We start from the raw sequence: 6,685 nt of genomic DNA, 5'->3' as shown, positions 1-6,685 counted from the left end.
TAAAGATGTAAAGAACAGAAAACATTTGCCTTCGCCATCAAGGGATACAATTGAGTGACAGTTTAATATACACATGACTTCAGTGTCTCTTCTATTTGTCCTTCTGAATGAGAATTAAGCATTCTCTCTAGAGTCCTTCTTACTATTTAGCTTCTTTAGATCTGTGGATTGCAGTATAATCACTTATAAGTGAGTATATACCATGAACATCTTTCTGGTTCTGGTTTACCTCACTCAGGATGAACTTTTCTAGTTCCAGCCATTTGCTTGCTAATTCCATGATTTCCTTGTTTTTAATAGCTGAGTACTATTACATTTTGTAAATGTACCACAATTTCTATATCCATTTTTTTTAAGCTGAGGGACATCTAGGTTGTTTTCAGATTATAATCAAAGCTGCTATGAACATAGTTGAGCAAATGTCCTTGTTGTATGGTAGAGCATCTTTCAGGAATATGTCCAGGAGTGGTATAGCTGGGTTTTAAGGTAGCACTATTCCAAATTGTCTCAGAAAGTGCCAGGTTGATTTCCAAAGTGGTTGTACAAGTTTGCACTCCCACCAGAAATGGAGGAATGTTCCCCTTTTTCCACATCCTCTCCAGCATATGTTGTCACTTGAGTTTTTGATCTTAGCCATTCCGATGGGTGTGAGATGGAATCTCAGAGTCATTTTGATTTGTTTTGATTTGCATTTTCCTGATGACTAAGGACTTTGAGTGTTTCTTTAAATGTTTCTCTCCTATTCAAAATTCCTCTTTTGAAAATTCTCTGTTTAGTTCTGTATCCTATTTTTAATTGAACTATTTGGTTTGTTGGTGTTTAAGTTTTTGAGTTCTCTATATATTTTGGATATTAGCCCTCTGTCTGATGTAGGGTTGGTGAAGAAAATAGAATAGACACTGGAAGCAGTTGAAGAGAGGGAACAAAATGGGAGCCTGCCATAGCTGTCCTCTGAAAGACTACACTCAGCAGGGGGCTGAGACTCACAGCCAAACTTTGGGCAGAGCACAGGGAGTTATAGAAAAGAGTTGGGGAATAGAAAGACCAGGAGGGGATAGTAACTTCACAAGGAGACCAATAGAGCCAACAAATCTGGACCCATGGAAGCCTGCACCAACCAAGAACCATGCATGGATAGAACCTAAACGCCCCCCCCACTCAGATGTAGCCAATAGGCAGCTCAGTCTTCATGTGAGTTCCCTAGTAAGGGGAGCAGGGGATATCTCTCATATGGACTCTGTTACCTGCTCTTTGATCACTTCCCCCTGGTGGGGTGGCCTTGCCTGGTAACAGAGGGAGAGGATGTGGCCAGTCCTAATAAGACTTGATAGGCTGGGGTCAGATGGCAGGGGAGGAGGATGCCCCGTTTCTGAGGACTAGGGGAGGAGAATAGCGGGGAGGGAGAGGAAGGGAGGGTAGGACCAGGATAATGGGGCTACAAAATAAGATGGAAAGTGAATAAATTACACACACACACACACACACACACACACACACACACACACATACACAATGAGTATGCCATGGTGATGCTATAATCAGGGTCATACAGTTGGCTACTGACGAGGTTAGGAATCAAGCCTGGTCTACTTTGACATTAAACACTGTTCTTTCCCAGGTTTGAAGTACATTTGAGTGTATGTGTGTGTGTTTTAGTAAGCATGCACATATTTGCGTATTTACAGTATTATGTAATCAAGAAGGAAAGGCTGAAGCAGTTTATTGCTTATCTTATTAAAGGGCAGCTTTCCATGAAGAGTCATTAGAGCTGTGCTTGTAGTCTCTCAAAGTTACAGAAAAAAAAAAAAAAAACTACTCCATTGCATGGATTTTAAAATCAACGGTGCAAACTTTGAATTACTGAGACAGAGTCAATGCTTTAAATGTCAATGTACAGCAAAAGCAAATCGAGTCCAAAGTCATACACAGTTTAGCTCCAAAATCACAATAAAGTCTTAAGGTCTTCAAGGCATACCCGACAGCAGAATTTCTATAGGCTGATGATGACTGTTCTTGGTAATCTTGAGAATTCACTTCTCTTTGAAGAAAATGGCTTCTTAACTTGAAATTGGGGAAAATTGGAGTTTACTGGTCCTTTCTGCTTTCTTTTTGGTACATTTATATTTACATTTTCATCTTTCCATAATATTGCTGGACCTGTTCTTAAAACTCTCCCAGATAATCAAGAATATCTGACACACAAAACAAATTTATATCAGGGGAAATTAAGTTTGCTTAACATCCTGAAAGACACACATTTGATAACACACGTTTCTATATCTAAGCCTTCTTCTATGCATACTTTGTTGGTTGGAGTTGTCTTTTTTTCCATTTATTTCCTCCATGATTTGCTTCTCCCTCCATCCTTCAGCTGTCTGTTCAGACACTATCCCCAACACTGTTTTCAGACTCATTGCTCCTTCATTCACCTCTTCATCCTTACATGTAACACATTCGTAGACACTCCACAGGCCCTACACCAGGTTCTGTTAACTGCTTTCTTAAGGTTCAATACTAGACCAGAGCAGAAGAGTGCCACTAGCTAGGTACTGAGTATTCAAGATGTGGGATTGTGGAGGACCTTTCATATAACACTTTAGGGACTCAAAAGCTTGCGAACATTTCATAATGAGAAATGCATTTTGTCCATCTCCAAGAGTCTTCAAAGTGCTAATACTCAACATTTTTTTTTCCTAAGACTAACACTTAGCTTAATTCTAAGTCCAAAGTCTCTTTTGAGACTTTAGTTGTGGGTCCTGTTAAAAAATGTCAGGCCCTTCCGAGATGTAATGTCACAGAGTAAATATCAATATTCCAAAGCAGGGGAGTGGGAGAAAAGAAGGAATGGTAGAACCACAGCAACACTGAATTCCAATAAGGCAAACACCAAATCCTGTAACTCCATGCTTCGCTTCTGGGATATATAATGGCATGATGTGATCTGCAGGGGGTTGGTTGATTATCCCTTTACCATTTGCAGGGATAAATGTAAAAAAAAAACAGCCCTCGCCTTAAAGATAGTTTATTGTGTAGCCAAGTGTGAATACCCATGGGCTAGGGACACAGACTTAAGTTACCTCAAATTCCATGGTCCAATGTGCTACACTCTCATGAAGACTTTATAATAAGAGAGTAAAGAAGGTCATAAAGTGTAATATGTATATAAAATTTGTTGTTTGATGCATTAGACAGATGGTTAGAGTAAAGTGAAGAATATTCCGTTATGAGCTTCAGATGCTGTCTGATGTTCTCTTTAGTTTTGGGGCAGGTGAAAACTAAGGGTCTTCCCATATATGATTTACCTACTAGTCTAGATGTTAGGTTACATATAGAACTAGGCAATGAACTTGGAGGGGCATTCAGGGGGAAAAATATCCCAAGAGAATTTTCAGATTTGTCTCTGGACCTGTAATGTTCCAATCTCTCCACAATCAGCCTAAGTCAAGCTATGTACTGAGTCAGTGCTTTACTTACATGGCCCCTGAACTCTCTCTGGGGCTGCATTTTCTCACTGCCTTTGGCCCTCTTTGGCAGATGTTTCATGCTTCTGGTATCTCCGGTCTTCTAGGGTTTCTTCTTTAGCTTAGATTTCACTTTCACACTTTTCCCTCTCAGAGGCTGCCTAAAGGAAGTCTGACCCTGTTGTTTACTGCTTGACCTCCCTAGCCTTTTGCAATATGCGCAAAAGCCTTCACAATCTCTCAGTTCTTACATCCTAGATATCCAGAAGGCCTGTATCCCATGAACAATGCCTACTGTTACCAACTATAGCAGTAACTGAGCCCCCCCCCTCAAGCAATCCTCCTGTGTCAGCTGCTCAAGCACTGGATTACAGGTAGAACTTGTCTTGCCTTCTCTACTTAATAGATTTCATCATGAAAAATACCAAACATCTCTATTCCACATAGAGCAGTATTGCTATGAATTCCAATGTACTGCTTTCCTTCACATGACCATTCCTACATCACTTACCTTATTAGGTGAGGATTACTTTCTGTTGACAGAAATCATTTCACTGTCTTTTTGAAGCCCTAATATCCTCCAGGTAATCTGAATAAAAGTATCTTCTGTTCTTCTGAGGTGACATCTAGGTTCATATGTTCCACGCATTTTACTTCTGCACTTGAAATACAAATGAAATAAAAATCTACTCATTGAGCTTAACTGGAAGAGGTTGGAATCTAATTTTTAAGTAAAAAAAAAAAAGTTGCCAGCCATTTAAAGACAATTTAGTTCTGTTTTTCAAAGATGTATAGTATCTTAAATTAAACCAACTATTGAAAAGCCAAGATTTTGGAACTCTGTTTCTTTTTTTTTTTATAACTATACAGATCTTTAGGAGGTTGTCTTAACCATCTCTAGGGACCTGGTTGTAAAAAGCATACTGTTCTTAACTGGGTGTTATTTTACTTTACAATTTACACCGTAAGTAAATTCTGTCATCTCGGGTTGTCAGAAGAACTGAGCCAATGATGGTTTGAGATGAGGCTGCCTCTAATTCAACCAACATTCATGTAAACATTACTGAGTCTATGATCTCTGCATGTGTTAGGACTCAACACTCTCTCATTCAAACTTTCACTGTAGTCTCCATTATCTCGAGTAGACTCTATTATCTCGAGTTTCCAATGGGGTAAATCAAACCCATAGAGGTTAACTAGCCTGCTCCAGTGTACACAGATAATAACAGAACAAACTAGAATTTGTGCCAGTTTGTTTTTAACATCAAAACTTATGTCTTCCCTCGTGCTGTTCAGCTTAGCAGTAGAGGAAGCCTTAAGGTGGCTGGCTATGTCCTGGTGCAGTGAGAACTCTGGGAGCTTAAGTACAAAGTGGTATGAGACCACAGGGGAGGTCAGAGCAAGATACCATTAACTGGGGGCAATAGCAGTATCTTATATTGTTTTGGGAGTCTCTTGCGTTCCCCTGATGAATAACTGAAAGAAGAGTTTTCTCATGCCTTGTGCTGGGGTTCCTTTCAGATGGTCTACAGATCTTAGGGGGGCATTATCAGATCAAGTAGCACACATTTTAATCATTATATATATTTATATTAGTTATATGTATATTTAGATAGATTAAAAAAACCCCAATGTTTCTTTACGGTATTTTCAAATGTCCTGAGAAATAGTTATCCTTTCTCTCTCCCACTCATTTTGTATTGATCTTTCTCTCACTTCCCAATTAAAATCTCCCTTCCCTCTTTCCCAATGCTCCTTCATCCTGTTATTCTTCTCTTTAGGAATCCCTTACCCCATGATCTTTTTTCACCTTTCTGGTTCATAATCTTAATGAAGTTCATGTCTTTCTGTATTCTGATAAACCTCATCACTGTCTTCAGCTTTTCCATCCTCCTTGATACCTCTCTCATTTATTCACCTTTCAAGATCCTGTCAAACACCATTCCAACTATGACTGCTTTCCTAAACCGACAGGGATAGAATTCTAAAAAGTTCTGTTGAAACCTGAGTCAGGGATAGCACACAACTTTCAGTTTAAATTCTGACTTTAACCAAGCATGTGTGGCTTAACTTAATGTGTTGAAAGATGTCAAATCTGAAACCTATTAGAAGGAGCCAACCCTTTCCTGGAATGGGTCGAGGTATAATATGTGAGCCACAGGTGACATATTCTTACAACAAAGAAGCTCATCACTGCAGTTTGATGACATTAGTCACACTCACTTGTTATTTATTCATTTGATGAATAATAATTGTGCAGTCAGTCTTTCATAATTGTAGGTTCCCTTTCTGTGCAATCAACCAGCTGAGGAATGAATATACTATTATTTTCATGTTTTTTATTATGATCAAAATAATACATTATATAAAAATATATTACCAGGATAATTATAGATCTTATTATTATTTCATAAATTATGTAAAATAACAAGTATTTTTAAATCTTAAGTATCTATTTATAGTTAATTTATAATTTTGTGTGTAAATGATTGAACATATATGGAAGGATGTACAGGGCTTATTTAAATACCATGATATACAGTACTGTAGAAGAGACTTGAGCACGTAAGGATTTTGATGCCCTCAGAGATCCTGTAACCAATTGTTCATGGGTACCAAGGTATAGCTGTAACATTTATAAGGCTCAATGTGAGCCTTATACACACCTGTATCAAATAAACAGCAAATCAAGCTAGGTAGCATATCTAAAACCTTACAACTTAAAATGATTTGGTTGCAGATTTACCTTGTTATACACACATGGCTCTGGAATATTTCTCTGGAACCTGTGTTTTCACAGCAACATTAAGGGAAATGTTTTAGCTCATAGTGACTGGACTGACCAGTTTTGTCAACTTGATACAAGCTACAGTTACTTGGGAAGAGGGTACCTGTGTTGAAGAATTGCCTCCATCAGACTGGCCTGTGGGCATTTTGGTGATTGCTACTTGATAGAGGAGGGATCAGTCCACTGTGGGCAGTACTGAACCTAGGCAGATGAGCCTGGGCTACATATGACAGGCAGTTAACTATGAGCCAGAAGGCAGCATTCCTTCCGCAGTTTCTGCTTCAAGTTCCTGCCCTCCTTGCATTTTCCTCCTGCCCTGACTTCCGTCAGTGATGAACCGTGAGATGAAACAAACCATTTCTTCCACAGTTGGCTTTGGCCATGGTGTTTATCACAGTAGCGGAGACCTAACCTCTGCTACTAGATAGTGACTAGT

The sequence above is a fragment of the Meriones unguiculatus genome, chromosome 18, assembly GCF_030254825.1.
Source record: "Meriones unguiculatus strain TT.TT164.6M chromosome 18, Bangor_MerUng_6.1, whole genome shotgun sequence".
NCBI lineage: Eukaryota > Metazoa > Chordata > Mammalia > Rodentia > Muridae > Meriones > Meriones unguiculatus.
The sequence above is the reverse complement of the archived record's forward strand: the minus strand, read 5'-3'. Positions refer to the sequence as shown.